The following is a 21,109-nucleotide window of genomic DNA, read 5'->3' on the forward strand; positions in this document are numbered from 1 at the left end:
ACAAGATGGCTTATCTGCTCAGTAGCAAAAAGTTTCACATCAGGCGCTATCACTAAGTCACTAAGGCGATACAAGACACCTGTGTTGGGGCATACAATTTATAATACAGTGGAACCTCAGTTCCCGAACGCCTCTGTTGTCGTATGTTTTGGCTTCCGAACACCAAAAACCGGGAAGTAACTTCGATTTTCAGAAACCGAACGTGCTACGGGGCTTCCGTTTTGAGTTTCCCTATTAAGGCTTCTGCTTTCAGTTTTCGGACATTTCGGAAGTCGAACGGTCTTCCGGAACAGATTACGTTCGAAAACCAAGGTTCCACTGTATAAGCATTTCATAATATTTTTAAAACATATGAGCTAACTATGCTGAACACTCAAACTTGAGCACCGGAGGCTCCCAAAGTTCAGAAAATGGAAACATGACCCTTATTGGCAGGTTTAAATGCAAAGATCCCATCTCATAATCATTGCTTGGGTGGCAGTTGGCTGAAAAGGAGGCAGTTGGCAAGATGAGCCAAGAGGTTGCAACAACAGCAAAACAACGGTTCTGTGGGAAACCTTGTAAATAACCGTAAATAAATTTCCATTGTTAATGTTTTAGTAGCCTCCCTTTGCTAAGTGGATAGGTGGAGGAATTCAGGAGCAATCTTCTTGTTGTACGAGACAATTCCTATTTAAGCTGGAGGCAGCACTCTCAAGCCATATGAGGTAATTTTCCTTTCCTAACTAGTCCAGTCTTGCTCAGGTTCTACCAACCTGTGTTTATGGGCTTTTCTGAAGCAAAACCATCAAAGACTCCGTCATGTGGGTCCTCGGGCTGGACTGGCACCATGAGAGAGGTGAGATAAGTGCTAACAATCTACCCCTTAATTCAAACCACAGCTTTCTTCTCTTATTAATTCCACTTCATGTCCTCTCCAACCTTCCCTCACTGGACTGGTTACTTGCCAGAGGGACCGTATCTTATTGGCTGAGCATATGCTCTGTGTGCAGAAGGTCCCCGATTTATTCCCTGACATCTCCATTTAAAGGGATATGGTTGCAGGCGGTGTGAAAGATTTCTGACAGGAAAACCACTGCCAGTCAGAGTCAATACTGGATTAAGTGAACAAAGCGTCTGACCTGATAAAAGACAACTTCCTTTGTCCCAGTATGATCCACTTGTAAATCCACAGCAGAGCATTACACATTACAGTCTTGGCCTCAGTGTTCCACCTGCAAAATGGGAACAACAGTGGCATTGCAAGGGGAAATGAGATACAGGTTCTAAAACTCTTGAAAGTTTTTTGGATTTTTTGAAGCACTTTAGGAGAGGTGGAGAACCCATAACCTTATATATGGTACAGTGGTACCTCGGGTTACATACGCTTCAGGTTACATACGCTTCAGGTTACAGACCCTGCTAACCCAGAAATAGTGCTTCAGGTTAAGAACTTTGCTTCAGGATGAGAACAGAAATCGTGCTCCGGTGGCATGGCAGCAGCAGGAGGCCCCATTAGCTAAAGTGGTGCTTCAGGTTAAGTACAGTTTCAGGTTAAGAACGGACCTCCAGAACGAATTAAGTACTTAACCCGAGGTACCACTGTACATGGTTAGCTCTGGATTTTTCTGCTCCCCTGCTACCAGCACACATCAGCTGTTTGGCAGCGAGAAGCTAAGAGGGGGAAAGGTTTTGATATTGTGAAAAGGGCGCAGCTGTAGCTCCTTTCTCTGCAAGAATATCAAAGCAGAGGAGAAAAAAAGTGTTGATGTTTTTCCATTGCACGCATGCAGCACTTTGGTGATGCAATGGCATTTTGAAGTTTGAAGCTCTGAAGAACTGCAAGGTGGGGCTTGAGCCCAGCTCTCCATTCATGGTATTTGTGTTCTTCTACAGGGATTACCAAATTCTTTTGCACAGTCTGGACTTCACAGTCTATGAAGAAAATGTGTTAAACTTGAGTGGGGTCACGAACGATTGAATATATGCCTTTGTTTCCATGAGAAACAGCTTTCTTTGCATGTATATGTGATTGTGTGTGTGTGTCTGGTGTGTCCCACTCACTTTTGGATCTGATCCCACCCACTACAGGAATGTGTCCTCAATACTTTTGCACTTGAGTAATGGCAACCCTTGGCCTGAAAAGTTCCTCATCCCTGCACTATAGGAATGATTACTACTGTTGCCACTTATTATCAACAAACTTATTATCAATCAATGCCAACATCTGCCTAAAAGTACTTTACACAATTGCAAGTGCTTTCATCACTCTGTAGCATTTCTGTTTAATTATCATGAAAATCCAGGCAAAATTAAGAAACTCCAATTAAGCTTTAAAAGCTGAATTCTCACACTGATTTCCTTTGACTAGAAGATTATGCCATTTCCCCCCCTTTTGTTTATGTCCTGTTAGATCTCATGGAACAAAACAAGCTCAGACTTCTTCTTTTTTTTAAGTGTTTATTAATTTTCCAATAAAAACATCCAATTAAAATATCAAATCAAATCCAATAAAAATAAAAAACTAAAATAAAAAAGTCCAATTGTCTTCCAAATTGTCTTCTTAATTGGAGTGCAGTTGGTTCATTACAGCTCAGCTGGCATAATACCCCACCCATCTGGCTGGGTTTTCCCAGCCACTCTGGGCGGCTCCCAGCAGAGGACTAAAAACAGAATAAAACTTCAAACATTAAAAACTTCTCTAAACAGGGCTGCCTGTTTAGATGTCTTCTAAAAGTCAGATAGTGATTTTGATACCACAGGAGGTTGTGGTTTAGACAACTTGTACAGTCAGCCTCTGCAGGATGATTCACTCACTAGACAAAATATTCAACAGGTTGTGGGCTTCTTTTTCAAATTCTTCAGACCCTATTGACCAGTTCCTAAATTGGTGGTCTCACAACAGATGCAGTGTTTTAATGTGCAGTCTGAGCAATAAACCTCTTCTTTCAACACCCGCATGAACAATATTGGCAAATGCATTTCAAAAAGAGAGTCTGATGCTTCTTGATTAAGTTATGTAGCTGAATGTGAGGTAGCACAGCTGTGTCTTTGACACTTTTTGTTCCCAACTTGGTTTCCATCAATGTGATTTTGGTGCAAATGAAATTGGCATGGTACATACACAACAATGATGGCACAGTGAACTATTAATATGCCAAAGGTGGGGAAAACAGATGGTGGTGGCTGGTAGCAGTAGGGGTAGTTGAGAGGTGAAGACAACACCACAAGGAAGAAAGTGGGGTGCAGACAGTGCCAGCATGATATCCAGAGGAAATTGGAGCGCAGGAGATGCAGGGTGCATTTACATCGTAGTTTATTCTGTTTCCCCAATATTTCCCTAACTATTAATTTCTGTTTTATATTTGATCTTTCTAATAACTTAACAATCACTTCTGGAAAGTCAGCAGAACATAGTGGAAGTTTAGCAGTCATTTCTGTGTTAATTGATTCCCGAAATAATACGTTGGCAATGTCATTAACCCAGAAAATCGCAAGAGTAAAATGACAAAATTCGGAGCGGTATACCAGCAAACTGTTCCTTCCTGCAGTTCTTATGACTGAATCATGGGTGAACAGAACCACACATGCGCAGAAAGGGTGAGGGAGTAGTGACATTGTCCAACGACATTCATTGTTGGGCCATACCACACTCACTGGTATGAATGAAATTTAGGGTGACATGCCAGTATATTGCTCAAAAAGCAACAGTTCCATGACATAATGAAGTCCGCAGTGTGAAAGGAACATTAGAAAATGGGACAGAACTGCTAGCATTATAATCTGGAAAGCTAATGCAATACCTGAATGCAGCAACAGACACACCCAAACGCAGCCCCTTAAAATCCCCCACTTGTATTTCAGTATCTATCACAATGCTCATCCTAGTTCACAGCCAAGCCCTACAATAATTTGCATAAGGAACCCAAACCCAAACCTCACTAATGAGGTAACAGTACCATAAGAAAAAACATGTACAGGATAAATTATTGTTATGAGTTTGGCAGGGAGGACATAGGCTGTATGTGAGATCCTTCTAACCCCTGGATCTGGAAAGTGTTAAAATATAAGCCAGAGTAGTTTCCTATGTAGAGGTGATAGCCTGGGTTGAGAACAATGTTTGATTGCTGTTTGAATCCGGGAGAAATAAGACCCAGGGCAGAAGTCCTGTTAGAATAAAAGTATAAACTCATACCAAAAAGCAGCCACCTCCACCTAAGGATCACATTGTATATTGTGTAAATAAATCATATATCATAAAGACACCACCCTGAGTAAGAGCCTAGAACCCCTGGAACCTCTCACTACTCGGAGATTGGGGTGACATGCAATATTGTAAATACAGCATTGCTAGTGAAGTATTGCAGCACCTATAGAACGTTATACACCTAATGTCCCAACCAGTAAATCAATAAAATTGTTTGCTGGTTGCATAAGAACAGTCACACATTGTTTGCACAGGGAAATAATCAACATGAATTGCATCCAAGTATGAGACTTACAAAGGCACAAGACAGGATGTGAAGGGAGAGCCTGGGGCAGGGCAGAAGAAAAGAAAACATCAGTGGCTCTGAGGTAACACCAGTTTTCCAACTCGCAAAGTCCCTCAGCAGCCTTCATTCACATCTTGAGAAATGACAGAAATCAGGAAACATGACTTTGGGTCGAATGCTTTTGTCCTGGTCTATCAAAAACAAAAAAACAAAACCAGAATAATACCAGAAAATTACTGGAAAATGCACATTGAACTTTGCCACTGGCAAGGATCCCAGTCAAACAGAAATGTTAAAGTTCTTTTCCTACATGGGGCCTCCTGTATTGGGGTGTCCCTACAGACCTATAGGTGGTTGCAACAGGTTGGAGTAGGGGCCTTTTGCCAGAAAAACAAGCCCTGACCAGTATTATTTCCTATTGCCTATCTTGTTTATTAAAGACCTATTTTAATTTATTTTTTGTCATGGCATGCCTGGCTTTGTTGAAATATGCTGAAGTCCCGTGGAAGGTGGGGGTGGGACCCTCCATAATTACCACGTTTACCCTTGTTTACTTCCAAAAATTTTGTTAAGTATTTAACCACTTTGAAAGAGGAGTACGTCTCCCTGGCATACAGATGCCTAAATAAATAAATAAATAAGCATTAACTCTCCATCTGCAGAACAGAATAAAGCATGTAAACATGAATTAGAAGTGGCCAACTCCACTGCTAAGCAAAAGGTCTGGTTTCAAAGAATAGCTTGTGAATTCTGACCCTGTTTCTACCATAGACAAGAGAAAAAGTTTGTCACCCAAACTTTAAAACGTGTTTTCTTAAAGAATAGCAATCAGAAACAAAGCATGCAGGAGAAGTAACGTAATATTATTAGCCTGTTCTAGAGTGCACAATGACTGAGTGCAGAATGGCAGTGGAGATTTTGCACTTCCAGATGAGAAATGATCAAAAGGCTGGCCCCTTTACAAGTCTGTTATGTTTCCGTCTAAGAAAACACAATTTGCACACAAGCAAATAAACTGTTTCATTATAAAACTAAAGGATTGATGTGAACCAGATAAACTCCAAGTTAGACTGCTGAGGAAACAAACTTGCAGCTAAGTCTCAACACAGGTTAACCTCCTAGACCAAATCAGTAAATCACTCTGGATCCGCATCTTCCATGGTGGGAGTGGGAGAGGAAAGATTTACTTGATATAATTTTAAGGGTAAGTAGCTCATGCCATACAGTCTGCCACCTTTCACTGTTAGAACAATTAGGCAAATACAGAACTCAAAACTATCATCTGAAAACAAGCAAAGCAATACACTACTACCAGTTTTTATTACTCTTTTAAAATGCAAGCAATTCAGGGAAAATATAAACTGCATAATCTTCCAATATACTTTTTGGCAACGTTAGTTCTGCAGCAATGCTACCCTATGTCTATTTAAAAGCAGATCCCATTGAGTTCAGTGGGGTTTCCTTCCAGTAAAGTGGAAAGGATTGCAGTCTAGGAGAGAGTCGAATTTTCCAAGTAGGAAAGTGGGGGACCTGGAGAGAGAAAATAAAACAAAGACCTAAAAGAACATAGAACTATATGTGTGAATGTTTTCACACTATTTATCTACCCTCAAAGCATGGCTGTAACCTTATCCATTTTGCTCCTGCTACATTCCAGCATCTACCATGATCAATACCACATTTTATTGGAATATAAGTTTTTCCCCCACTCACAATTTCCACATTTGTAAGCAATATCATTTGTCAAGCTTATGACTGCTTCAAAAACAGTTTCAGCAAAAGTTCTAAAGATGGATCACATTTGTAGTATACTAGCATTGCAAGAGGCAGGTAAAAGCAACATAATTAATAACAGCAATTATTTTTAAGCTTTTTCTACAAAAACTGTGCTTGGACAATCTTTGTGTTTCGGTAGGGAAGCAATAAATACAATTCTGGCAAACATCAGGAATAGTTTTGGGTTGCCAGTATGCTTTTAAATGCATTCTGAGGATCTATCCTTCCTTCCATTTGAGGACTATTTTCAGTTTGTTAGATGGAGAGATGGTTCAAAGGCAATAGTTTTGCTGCCTGACCCTGTGCCTGTTTTTGAAATATCTTTCTGCTTTTGAAATATTGGGGACCACTTATCCAACGACGAGTGAGATTTAAAGCAATATCTTCCGTTCTAAATTGAGACAGTCCTGTCACAAGGCTATTCTCTCTCTTTCTCCCCTCCCACCACCCCACCCCCACAACCCAATAGCAGGAAATCAGTGCTGTTACTCTATGGGGGGAAATTCAGATGAGACCTAACAGAAGCAACATTCAGGGTTGGCTTTTATCCACTTTGCATGCTACTGGCAAGCCAAAGATTAGATAATGAAAGTCCCAAAAGATTAGCTTCATAAGGAAAGGAGAAGTACAGTGGTACCTCAGGTTACATACGCTTCAGGTTACATACGCTTCAGGTTACAGACTCCGCTAACCCAAAAACAGTGCTTCAGGTTAAGAACTTTGTTTCAGGAGGAGAACAGAAATCGTGCTCTGGCGGCCCGGCAGCAGCAGGAGGCCCCATTAGTTAAAGTGGTGCTTCAGGTTAAGAACAGTTTCAGGTTAAGTACAGACCTCCGGAACGAATTAAGTACTTAACCCGAGGTACCACTGTATTTGCAGTTCTTCTTCCTAACATGCATGGCTATGAAGTGAAAGGCATGCCACAGCTGCCCATGGCACTCTACAACTTCAAATGTGATGCCTGGCCCAATTGCCCATGCAGGGGGGGCAGCTGGGTACACTTGCCCTGGGCCTCAGAGGCCTCAGCTGGCCAGGAGGTTTTGGCAGGAAGTGGCTGCTTTTTGGTATGAGGTTCATACCTTTATTCTAACAAGACTTCTGCCCGGGGCCTCAGACAAGCTCTGCACGAGCTTGATTGCTGTTCCTCTCTCTGAGCAGTTGGATTATGGCTAGCACCTTTTACAAATTCGTGTAATAAAACTTAAAGGGGAATGGGAAATGATTTAGCTTCCAAAGGTCGGAGAGTAGAAATGCAAACCACTATTAGTAGCAGTATTCTTATTATTTTTATGTGTGTAATGGGTGTTCACTAAACATAAGAAATCATACTGGACTGGACTAGACTGGTATCATTGGTAAGCAGTTTTCACAGGCAAGAACCCACCTTCAAGCAGGCAGCCTTACAGAAGGGCCATAGCTCAGTGGTAGAATATTTACTTTGCATGCAGAAGGTTCCAGGTACAATCCCCGGAATCTCCAGGTAGGACTGGGAAAGATTCCTTCCTGAAACCCCGGACAGCTGCTGCCTGTCAGTGTAGACAGTGTTGAGCTAGATGGCCATTGGTCTGACTTTATATAAAGCAGCTTCCTATACTCCTAGTCACAGTAAGCAGTATCCTCATTGTTCTTCCACCATATTTTATGTGCAATTGCTTCTAATGCATTTATTCATTGAGAACTGCAAAATTGAAATGAAATACAGTGGTACCTCAAGGTTAGCGGAGTCTGTAACCTGCAGCGTATGTAACCTGAAGCGTATGTAACCCAAGGTACCACTGTATACTATCTCCTCCATTATGCGCATATAAGGGGATTTTTTTTAAAGACCTTTCCCTTTACAGCATTGGTTATTCTGCCAATATAATTTAGAAGATTTAGCAGATTGAGATTCTGTAGCCCATCTTAACTTTCCATTCCCGATTATCAAAGTGACCCCAAACACATGCAAAATGAGCATTTGGTCAGCATACCTTTTATTTTTTGCCAAAAAGCAATGGAAAATATAAGCATCTCTCTCACTTATCTTCCTAATTTCCTGAGTATGATATATATTTCCCCACATTGAGTCACATGGCTGGGCAACCAGGGAATCTCAGTTTCAGGGGCCTGCTCTAGCCTGTCAAAAGAATCAAATTACAAGGAATGTTGATGTGCTTCTACGCTAAGGAGAAATGGAGGGAAGAATGAATAGGTTTTGTAAGACTTTCGTAGAGAGCACTTGCCCCAAACGTTGAAAAGAAGCCTTGCTGGCTCTTGTATCACCAGAAACAGAACTAAAATGTTTGATCCATTTTATATGCATGGATCCAAATATATTTCACTTAGGAAGTGCATATCTCATATTTTATTTAGATTGGAAAAAACCTACAGCACATGTAGCTAATTTTGTGCATTAACAGCCTGATGTCCTGAAAGACAAATCCGGTATTTAAAGCAATGTCAGAACAGGAAAGGGTAGAAATAAAAAAAGGATTAATCATAAAGATATAATACATGTTAAGAAATGTCTCTTGCTGGGAAATACAAAAAAATTCAAGGAATGAAAGGGTGCAAGCCAAATGAGGCATGTTGGAGCATCCTGTCATTAACCCATCTTACATATAACAACTTCAATATACGTTCTCCTCAAATGCAGAATACTATTTATTTAGCTGCTATCGTCTCAGTTTAATACATACTGGTAAGTATGGAACATCAATCTTTCAAATAGGTCAAACAATATTATAATGAACTAGGCACAGTTGATAGGCAAGTTCTAGTGAAAGCAGGGACGCTGGTGGTGCTGTGGTCTAAACCACTGAGCCTCTTGGGCTTGCTGATCAGAAGGTCAGCGGTTCGAATCCCCGTGACAGGGTGAGCTCCCGTCGCTCTGTCCCATCTCCTGACAACCTAGCAGTTTGAAAGCACGCCAGCTGCAAGTAGTTTGCAAGATACTTCAAAGACAAACTTGTTCTGCATTCTAGCAACTTCTCGTGACCAATTCAGTCAGGTTGTGCAGTGCTACATCTGGCCCAGTATTATGGGATCAAGTTCCATTGATGAAGCCTGCTAACATAGACAGGATACTTGCAGTAATGTGTCCAACCACATACCCCGCTGGCTGGTTAAAGGTAGCCAAAGTAGGATGACTGGGTGGGTCCTGGATGACGTGGTGCCCACCACACATAAAGAAACAGTGGTACACCAGCTCCTTAAAAAGCCCACCCTGGATCCAATGGTGTGTATTAACTGCTGACTAATACCATTTTAGTGGGGGAGGTGGGGGTGGCATAGACTGTGGTCCATGAACTTCATTTAGATGATCCGCAACATGTGTATAAAGGACACTTAGATATTGAATTCTGTGGAATTCAAACTGGAATACAATAAAACAATAATAAATAAATAAAGCAATAAAATACAATTAAAAGTCATACAGCATCTACCACAGTGCATTGCAATGGCTGCAGCAAGCTGAAAAATCGTTAAAAGGTCCATCAAGACAATCAGCAATTTTCAAGTGGTCTATAGGAGAAGGAAGTTTTGGAAACACTGGCGCAGGTCTTTCTGGTGCCATCTTAACAGAAGAGAAGGCAAACAGCAGCAATCTACCCTGCAGCCAAGCAACAGGTGATTGGGTTTGATTTTGCTTTGCTTTTCAGATTTTCCCAGCACTGGCAAAACAGGAAGCCACTCTCAAAAATGGGAGGGGTGGATTCTGGTTGAGGGAAGCATCATGTGAATGATGTCCAGAAATTCTTGACTCGAAACTCATAGTAAAGCCCAGTGTGAACAAGCCCCTATTTTATATTCTGCTGATCCATGACCTAGTAAGTGGAAGGCTGGAGGGAGATTTGAATTAGGAATGTGCCAGGTTGCACCACACACTCTTAGCAAATATGCCAAACCATGCAGATAGCAATAGTAAGTATAGCTTTAAAATCAAATACAGCATGAAAAAGTCTCATAACAATATCATAGACGGAGGAGGAGGGGGGAGAGTAGCCTTGCTACTTAATAAATAGGGTCTTTTGTCTTTAGGATGGAAATGTTAGAGACCCATTGCTAAAGCACAGTTCCATGCACACTTGTTAGCAATTGACGTGTTCCCAACTAGCAATTTGCAATCAATTGTTGCTTAATGGTGATGGAACAAAAAGAGGGGGGGGAGAGAATTTGAAAAGTGTGTATATATTTTCTTGCTCTCCTATACCCAAATACCTTGAGTTTTTCCATGCCAATGGCATTTGGCAATTATAATCACACAGTAAAATACCTAAGGTTAATGAGTAACCTCAAAAGGAAGTTACTTCACATAATGACAGCAATTTCTCTGAACTAAATGTTAATAATAAGGCCTGTAATACGGTAAGAAGGAAATGGTGGCAACTGGTAAATGGAACCCCGTTGCCTAGTAACAAGTCCTTAAGGTATGAGCTTTTTCTCTTCTTTCTTTATCTCTCTCTCTCTCTCTTTAAAAGCAGCAGGAAAACATTTCCAGCCTGAGCTGATTGTGGAAGGTACACATTTTATAACTCTGGCAAAGTTCTCCTAAGCAGGAAAACAGTAGGAATGGCCTTCGTTTTATTAACAACCAGCCCCAGACACTAAAAAAAAATTTAGTTAACAGTACAGTTTAAAGGCCCGCCTTAGTGTGTGATAATCAGTTTAAAAAAGACAAAGAAAAATAATAATTAGATTCCAAAAGTCATTTGAAGCCACTCTTCATGCAGAACTTTTGTGTTAAAAGCATTAAATAACCAAGCAAAGATGCAAAGGGCTGGATTGCACCCTTTTCAGAGAGACAACCAAAGGGTTGTGCAACCACCTGCATGTCAGTAAAATTTCAGGAGGCTGTCTCACTTGAGTCAGACAAACAATGCCCTCCAGCCACGAGAAGCATGTGCTAAACAAGAAGCCACACTTTCCCCAAACTGAGTGCTTTTTAACCCTGCCAGCTGCTTAGTAGTGGCAAAGTGTTTGGGGTTTCAGGTGATACTGGGTGCTTTCAGATGTGTGGGATCTGTGCTCCTGAATCATTCCATTATTTTGCAGCGTCTCCATGATGTCATTGGCATCAAGACACCAGCCCATTCCACCACTTCCCTCTGCCCATTTCTGGGGGGGGGGGGTGAATCTGAGAAGTAAAAAAATCAAAAACAAAAACCACCTGCTGGCAATAACCCATTCACAGTATGTTACCAATCAATTCACAGGTTTAGTTCTGTCTGGAAGTGACCTAGTCTGAAACCTTATGCAGCGGTACCTCAGGTTACATACGCTTCAGGTTACATACGCTTCAGGTTACATACGCTTCAGGTTACACACTCCGCTAACCTAGAAATAGTGCTTCAGGTTAAGAACTTTGCTTCAGGATAAGAACAGAAATCGGGCTCCGGCGGCGCGGCGGCAGCAGGAGGCCCCATTAGCTAAAGTGGTGCTTCAGGTTAAGAACAGTTTCGGGTTAAGTACGGACCTCCGGAACGAAATAAGTACTTAACCCGAGGTACCACTGTACTAAGGCTTCACATTCTAGGGTTTGTTTTTTCCTTCTATCACATCCTACTGCATTGCCCTGAGTTAGAAGATCTGGCATTCATGGGAAGACAATGGGTTGCCCATGCAGAAGTCCAGCTCTTGGGAAATGGGCCAATGTGTTTCAGTGCCTGGTATCAGGGTGATGGGAGAAAGGTGAGACTAATAGAAGGCATATATTGCTTGTTTATACCCTAAAGACACAAGCCAGTCAATTCATACTGCAGAAAGAGCTACAAGGGTGTCACATGACAGCAACTGTCCATTCATGCCTCTTCCTCCAAATAATCTTTAGAAAGGGACAAGCAAGACAGAATGCAGATAGCCATCTACTGTACCAAACATCTGCTACTCAGAGCTATACTGCCTCTGAGCATATGGCTACTGATTGACCTAACCTGCATAAGCATAGGCCAAGCACTGAGCTACGTTTTGAAAAGTCACATGATGGTATCCTTCCTAGTTAAAACCAAAAGTGGGGGAGGGAAAACGTTTTTTTAACGCCTCCCGTGTAAAAACAAAATTTCCCTGCATGTAGAAAACCAGCACACCAGGGAAGAGGACTGTGTGAAGTAAGCCTTAGTGAGAGGTGGCGATAAGCCCCACTGAAGACAGTAGGTTGGATTTACTTCTGAGTAGATGTACATACAATTGCAGTGTTAGCATATGTGGAGTCTGTGCAGAATCTACTGTCAGTCATTTAATTGGATGGCCCTGGTTTCTATTTCTTAGAGTGAGCAATTATTGCTATTCATTGTCTCCACACTGTTGTTGTTGTTTTATTTTATTTATGAATTGCTTCCCATGAGGCATTCCGACTTACAAAATAAGAAGAAAACTGCTAGATATGTTTTTAAAAAGTTAAAATAACTGCTTATATAAAACATTGAAAAAAATTATATACACACACATATATATACGCACACAGTTTAAATCAAGAATAGCACATATACGTTCAAATCCAATACAGATACAGTGGTACCTCGGGTTAAGTACTTAATTCGTTCCTGAGGTCCATTCTTAACCTGAAACTGTTCTTAACCTGAAGCAGCACTTTAGCTAATGGGGCCTCCTGCTGCTGCCGCGCCGCCGGAGCAAAGATTTCTGTTCTCATCCTGAAGCAAAGTCTTAATCTGAAGCACTATTTCTGGGTTAGCGGAGTCTGCAACCTGAAGCGTATGTAACCTGAAGCGTATGTAACTCGAAGTACCACTGTAGATATCTCCAATTAGAAGGCTTCTTGAAAGAGGAACCTCTTCAGCAGGCATCCCCTCCCCAAATAAAAACAATAGAGAAGGTGCCTGTCTGATTTATTACTGCAGAGGGTTTCAAAGGTAGGGGTTGACACACTAAAGGCTCAATTCTGACATCTTGTGGAACGGACCTTTTGATGGGCTGGTATCTGCTCCGGCCAAACACAGCGATTGGTTGGCATTGTATGTACAGTGATGCTACTTTTTAAGTGTCTGTTTATATCTTTCAAACATCATTCCCTTTAATTAACCTGTTTCTAAATTCCATTGACTCCACATCTTTGGCATTCTTCTTCTTCTTCTTCTTCTTACTAATAAGATGTTCAAATCCCTTTATCATTTTAGTTTTCCAGCTCTTTGATAATCTCTGAAAAACAAGCTAGTATGCACTACAATACGAAATTTTCTGAAAGTTGGTGGTGTATTTTTATCTAATGGCATTATGATACTTGCCCCCCTCCCTTTTAACCTTCAATCCCTTCCTAATTATTTCTGACAATGAATTTGGTTCTTGTTTCCCCCCACTGCTGAAGCACCCCAAGCTGAGATTTTCAGTGAGCTGCCACTATCATAAGCTGTGCAGTGTTATGTCTGCAGGAAGAATGTGTAGTTCTCACATGTCTGTGTTTACAGGAAGTGGTTCAGTGTATAAGGGTTAAAAATATCACAAGAATACAACATTCTCATTGCTCAGGAATGAAAAGCAATAGAAAACTTCCTGGATAAAAGTACATGAGAGTCAAGAAAAGCAGTGCAGATTTCACTCAATCAGCCTCCAATTTGGGGACTATTTTCCACCTTGAGGGGACCCAATGGTTTGGGCAGGGGTTCCTAAAATGTGGTCCATGGACCACCAGCAATCCATCCACAAGCTACATACTGGTGTTCCAAGTAATGCGTCTGTGAATCTGTGGTTGAAGACAAGCGATGGCACATCCATAGCGTTAAGTATCCATATTGATATTTAATAGTCTTGCTATTGCTTCTTTTATTTCTTATATTGCCTCTTGTTGTATTACAGTCTAAATAACATGGAATTCAACTTGTAATACAATAAAATACAATGTATGAAAAAATAAAAGGAGAAATAAAAAGATAATGTAGCACAGGACAGCGCATTTGCTATGACGGGCCGAAAAATCATTAAGTGGTGTGCCAACACCCTCAGCAATTTCCAGGTGGTCTGTGAACAGGAGAAAGTTTGGGAACAACTGGTCTGGGAATCAGAGTTTTGGGATAATCCCCTCTCAGCATTAAGGCTCATTGGGTGACCATGGGCCAATGACTCCCTCCCAGCCTAAGCCATCTTACATGGCTCTTGAGAGGATAATGTGGTAGGAAAAGAAAAACCCCAACCCAGCCCTGAGCAACTGGAGGTGGTTGAGGAATAAATGAAACAAAGTGTTCTTAGCTTTCAGCTCAGCCTGTGATGTGCAAGAGGCTGTATCATGTCATAATAGCACACCAAGGTAGCTTCATTGAGGGCCTCAGTTCCCACTCCTGTGAGTGACATCATGTTAGCTGCAGAACTTGGGAGCCGCAGAATCTAGAGAAGGTATGAACGTAAATACAGCTTACATGAAAAACTTCCAATTTAAACATCTTAAGTAAGTACAGGTGTTTTGTGGTTGCTACTTGCTGATCTGGCAGCAGTTGTTAGTCATTTGATCAGAAGGCCCATCTGCAAAGATCTAAAAGATAAAAGCTTTGATTGTCTGGCCTTTATATTTGTCTGGCTCCTCTTCACTCATTCTTGCGAACTGACAAAGCTTCCAAGCAGCAAGAGAAACCTACCCAAGCCGTGCTGCTTAACAGATGTGCAAAAACTGAGCTGCCGCAATATGTAGCTGATAGTTTGATTAACTGTTCCTGATGGAAATCACAGACTTCATACTCCTTACAGTTACAGGGTATAATTTCAAGAGGGGTTGTGTGTGTTTTTTAAGTTTGTCACAGGCTTTTCTCTGGGTGATACTTGAGTTAGCTTACAAACAAACTAACACACTCCCCCTAGACATCTTCCTGGCTGGGTGGAATATTCTTCTCCATATCTGGGGTGTGTTAAGGGTCTGGATGTGTGCAATGCCAGCTGTTGTCAGAGAAGGTATGGGTGGTCCTAGGACATCCAGGATCTGCACTGATCTCATCCCAACAGAAGGAGGAAAGCGTCTGAGGGGATTTAAACAGGTTTGCACTGCACATATAGTAGGATTCATTTTCTGAAAAAGTTAGGGACTCAAGAATCATGAGTCTAGATTAGAACAAGCACACAGCCAATGGTGGAGAAAGTCAGGAACACATGGTAGTTCTAAGAATCCATATGTCGGCACAGGTTCAAAAACCATGACCATCCTTGGAGTCCAGAAGGAAACCAAGTTAATAAGCTGCATACAATATGGTGCTATCTAGAACAGGTATGTCTAAAATTGCACCACAAACAATGAAGGACAGGTCTGCTTTTGCAAACAGAGGAAGATGTGGCATTCACTCCTATTTCTCAGACAACTGAGTGGATCAAGAAGTTAGTTCTCCCAATGGAAGGTGTATAAATTGATATCCCCCAGGGTGTTGGGACCTGCGGTTTCATGAACATGTTAAAAAGTCAAATATGTGGGTGATACAAGTGTGGTTAAAAGAAAAAGGAGCTGCAACAGAACTCCAAAAGGATCTTTCTGAACTGAGTGAATGCGCAGTAAAATGGGAAACTGCAAGTCAAAGTATGCAAGGGTAAAGTGATGCACATTGTAGCAAAAAATAAATAAAAAAAAATGTATATACGCTCGTGAGATTTGAACAGACAGTGACTGACCAGGCAGACACCTCAGGGTCCTAGTGAAGATGTCAACCCAGTGTGTAGCAGCTATGAACATGGCAAATGCCATAGGAGGGATCGCTAGGAAAGGGGATTGAAAATAAAATTCCCAATATCATAATGCTATTATACAAATCTGTTGTGCGACTTCACTTCAGAGACTGTGTACAGTTCTGGGTGCCTCAGCTCAGAAAGGATTTTGTAGAGTTGGAAAAGGTTCAGAAAAGAGCAACCGGAATGATTAAGGGGTTGGACAACACCCCTAATGAGGAAAGGTTACAACCACTTAGACTCTTGGAGATTTGGAAAATATTATGCATCTTAGTAATGTAAATAAACCAACCAACAAATATTTGGGGCTTTACATATGGGGGGCGGAAATGAAAAAGGGGAGACATACATGATAGAGGATGTGTAAAATTATGCATGTTGTGGAGAAAGAAGGTAAAGGAAAGTCCCACTCCCTGTCTCATAATACCAGAACCCAGAACCATCAACGGAAGTTGAATGTTGGGAGTTTCAGGGCAGACAAAGGAAAGTCTTTTATCACTCAGCACGTAGTCAAGTTATGGAATTAACTCCTACTAGATGTAGTGATAGCCTTATATTCTACAAATTTTACTAATCTTCTTTTAAGGCCATCCAAATAGATGATTGTCAATGGCTACTAGACACAACAGCTTTGCTCTTGGGGGGAACATGCCTCTGAATACCAGTTGCTAGGAACTGCCAAGTGAGGAAATCACTAGAGGGCTTGCCATAGGCATCTGGTTGGCAACCGTGAGAAAAGGATGCTGCACTTAGGTTCAGTCCATGGGCAGTGAAGTTGCCTGCCTTCATGTGGATTGCAGAAAGAAGATACTGACCATCCTTGGTGGCACCGTCCAATAATAATGTACTTTTATATAAAAACAGATATTCAGACCACCTCTAATGATCTCAAAACGTACAATTTGATCCTATGACAACTCTACTGGGATACTTACAGTGGTGGCTGGTGCCCATTGGGAGTGGTGGAATGGCAGGCATGGAGGCCAACAGTAGGTGGCGCCGGAGGCAGAACTGACTAATTCTACTTTTGCCCCCATCCTCATCTCTGTCAAGTTCCACAGTGGCAGCATAGTGAGAAATGCCACCCCGCCCTTGGACTGAAAGTAAGAAGGTAGGCTGGTGGCAGAGTGAGTTTGGTGGGGCAGTGCCCCATTTGCCCTAGTGGACCATTCTTCACAGGATACTTCTAGGAATCAAATGAATCCTAATAGCAAAGAGCTAATGGGGAACTTATTAACAGCAGTATGGATGCTGATAGCACAAAAAGGTGGGAATGTGCTTCCTCAACGTTGAAAGAGTGGTTGGTAAAGTTTTGGATTTTTTAAAGACATGGCCAAACTCATGAAATTTGTGTGGCTAATGGGTTGAGAATTTCAGGAATAACTGGCTCTCATTTACTAAATTCATAAAAACTAGACACAATCTGGATATTGACAAATGCATAGGGTATTTCTCTGTAGTAAAAAAACCCACCAGGATAACTGCAAGCTTTTTATTTAACTTTATTTAAGTGGTTTCCTTGTTATAAAAAATGAGTATCTATGTTTATATAAATTCTGTATACTATATACATTGTATTTATTCATTATTCAAAGTTTTATCACTCTGCTACTGTCCAATATTTATGGAATTTGTTTTCAGATACTTTTTGTATTTAAAAAAACCCACTATTCTTCAGATTATTTTGCCTTTTAAATAGTATTCTCTTTTAATCACCACCTCTCTTTTGAGTATTGGTGGAAAGTTAATGTTTGACAAGACTAGGCTTGGGCTCTATTTTCTCTCTGCATTGCTAACAATTCTTTTGAGTGACATCGAGTCTAAGCATAGTCATGGTTAAATGCATTCAACAACAGCTGGGAAAATGGGTCACTTGTTGACAGCTGACTAACCCCATTTCAGAGTGAAAGCACAGGATGTGTTCCAATGGCTCGACATCCGAAGGGATTTTTTTTCTTTCTTTCTTAAATAACTTACAATGCTTTCTCTAGGGAATGACAAATTTCTCATTTCCAGGACTTGTTAAAGCAGCCGAAATAGCCACTTCTAGGAAATTCTCATCAGGCTTCAAGAACCAGCGGCCCTGTCTATTTTCACACACACACACACACACACACACACACACACACACAAATGCACAAATACTCTTTTTTAAAAAAGAGCCCACAATGACTTTGATAAAGTATAACTTTAATAAGAGTCCCTTGTAAGCTGAATCTACACCATTTATGAATCAGCCCTCAAAGAGAGTCAGCAGAAAGCACTGGGAAGCTATCCCTTCCCCTCCACCTTATGTTAAGCATGCAACATCCTTAGTCGGTGACAGAAACAAAAGTGTTTATTGCACACCAATAAAACATACCCAGGCTCAAAACACACATAGAAAGTGGGTGGAGAGGACCATTTCCTTCTTAGTCTTTGCCCAATAATTGGGGGGGGGGGGGCGGTTTAGGTGCCCATTTCCTTCCTGGGGGCCTCCTGTGGTCACAGGCAGAAATTTAGCAGGTAACACTATTCTGAAAACCGCAACTTAATGCCAGGCAAAGCTCCACCAACTTGTTGTGTGTGCAGGTTTGCCAGGTTAAAACACACACTGCAGGTTTACTCCCGGTGGGTAGGGGGTGAGGAGCGGGGGCAGAATGTGGTCCAGTCCAGAAATAAAACTTCTCGCTTATCAAGTTGGCCACTGAATTGTCTTCCCATCTCTCAGACAAAGAGGTGGGTAAGGAAAGAATTCAAGGAGAAGGCTACCTTAAATGGTTGAAAGAAGACAAAATACCCCCCCTCTTCCTCATTTAAGACAAAAACAAAGGGTTTTTTTGCACCATCTGTCCATGTCTGTGCTCCCTCTTGCTCCACACTGAGAGGATTTGTGAGGGATTGAAGTGCACCTTATAGACTAAAAAAATCATTGGCGGCTGCTTAAGCCCTGTTGCCCAGACAATGGCAAGGCCCTAGAATCCCCTTCCTCCTTCCTCCCTGCCTTCCTTCCTGTTGAGTGTTCTGCCTGACTAAACAAACTAAATGTGCCTAACTCCCCTCTTGCAGCAAGTGGACTTGACCGGAGCTAAAACCAACAAAGACGGATTCTGATGGGAGCTGCCCAAGCGCTGGGCACAGAGTCAACAAGCAGGTCTCATTGAAATGCTAATGAGGCCATGTACTCCACAGCACCTCCAGTGTCCTTAACTTTTCAACCCCCCCCCACCCCAGCCAACAGCAAGCGATTTACAAGCTGCTCTAATGACTCACTAGGCTAAGCCCAGTGGCCTAGACTCAACAGCTGAAAGGGTTTACAGGGTTATCGCATTCAGCGGGATTTCACCGCAAATCCTCCTCATCTGCCGTTATTTTGTTGTTGTTGTTTATTCATATACTGCTATATAATAAAAAATATACCAAAGCGGGTTACAGAAGGCTCTATTTGCAATCGCTTACTGCTCTCGCAAAGTGCTTAGATTTACTGACAGGGTAAAAAAGTTCAAGGTAAAGGACCCCTGACAGTTAAGTCCAGTCACGCACAACTCTGGGATTGCGCGCTCACCTCGCTTTACTGGCCAAGGGAACCGATGTTTGTCCGCAGACAGTTTTTCCGGATCATGTGGCCAGCATGACTAAACCGTTTCTGGCGAAACCAGAGCAGCACAAGGAAACGCCGTTTACCTTCCCGCCAGAGTGGTACCTATTTATCTACTTGCACTTTGACATGTTTTCGAACTGCTAGGTATCTTTTTGCAAACTGCTTCATGGGTGGGTCTTTTAAAAAAAGCAATCAAGGGGTGTATACATTGTTTAAAATTGTGCATTGGAAAAAGAAGACATTCAGACACACAAAATAATCAGTTGTTTCTGGTGCCCTTCCATTTACCATCAAATTTCTCTGTGGCTCTTGCAATATGGTGAAATCTACCTCCCAAAGACACTGTAAAAAAATCCTGTTGCCATTCACAGGGACATTGTAGAGGGATTCAGCATATGCATGCAGCCAAATGCCCAGAAGTACGGATTTGTTGGTTTCTTTTTTAAGGCAGTGGTGATACACTGGGCTAAGGACTTTGGATATAATATCCAACTTTCATCCTGGGAAAAGTTATGGAAAGAGGAAATAAAATTTACTGAATGCTGTTCGTTGAAAGAAAATTATAAGAAAATGATGCATTGCTGGTATCTAACACCGAGTAAAACTGCAAAAATGTACTAAACAAGTTCTAAACCGTGTTGGAAATGTAAAGAGAAAGAGGGTACTTTTTACCATATGTGGTGGACATGTAAATTGGTAAAGCTTTCTGGGAAATGATATATAATGAGTTAAAGAAAATGTTTAAGAATACATTTGTTTAAAAACCAGAAGCCTTTTAACTAGGCATTATAGGTGAAGAGTTCCCAAGTGAAGATCAAAGACTTTTTATGTATGCAACAATGGCAGTGAGAGTGCTACTAGCCCAGAGATGGAAGGAAGGAGAAATACCAACAAAAGAAGAATGGCAGATGAAACTGATGGAATATGCAGAAATGGCAAGGAAGTTCCGAAACCAGGAAGATCAAGTATTTTCTAAAGACTGGAATACATACATATTACTTAATACATACATTATGTAATACATACATTACTTAAAAGACCACTGTAAACAGTTAAAATCTTTGGCAGGGATGTAAAGACACTTGTAATGTGGAATTGATTTAATCATATATATATATATATATATATATATATATATATATTAGCTAGATAAGGGTAAAAGATGCAGTAAATTTAATCTTAAAGATGGAACCCATGGAGGGATGGGAGGAGGTTTAAGAGTTTGAAAGAACTCTGTATTTTAATGTTTGAAATCACTATGTTTTATATGTATAAAAACTTTTCAAAAACTTAATTAAAAATTATAAAAAAGAAGAAGTGGGATGTGGTTCAGTTGTGGATGCCCAATCATTGTATCTTAAGAAAGTCTTGAATCAAGAAGGTGCTAAATTCAAGACAATTCAGTCCAGAAGGCACACACTTTGACTTAAAACAGTTACAGTGGTACCTCGGGTTAAGTACTTAATTCGTTCCGGAGGTCCGTTCTTAACCTGATGTGTTCTTAACCTGAAGCACCACTTTAGCTAATGGGGCCTCCTGCTGCCACCGCACCACCGAAGCACAATTTCTGTTCTCATCCTGAAGCAAAGTTCTTAACCTGAAGCACTATTTCTGGGTTAGCGGAGTGTGAAACCTGAAGCATATGTAACCT

At 41.2% G+C, this 21,109-nt stretch overlaps 1 long non-coding RNA gene across 5 annotated transcripts in view; it reads right to left on the reverse strand.

The window, feature by feature from the left end:
- The window catches only part of LOC308485905, a 148,496-nt gene that overhangs the window by 108,086 nt on the left and 19,301 nt on the right, over positions 1 to 21,109 (reverse strand). The gene's annotated exons all lie outside the window — the stretch shown is intronic.

Source organism: Podarcis pityusensis (assembly GCF_964106645.2).
Source record: "Podarcis pityusensis genome assembly, chromosome: 9".
Classification (NCBI taxonomy): Eukaryota; Metazoa; Chordata; class Lepidosauria; order Squamata; family Lacertidae; genus Podarcis; species Podarcis pityusensis.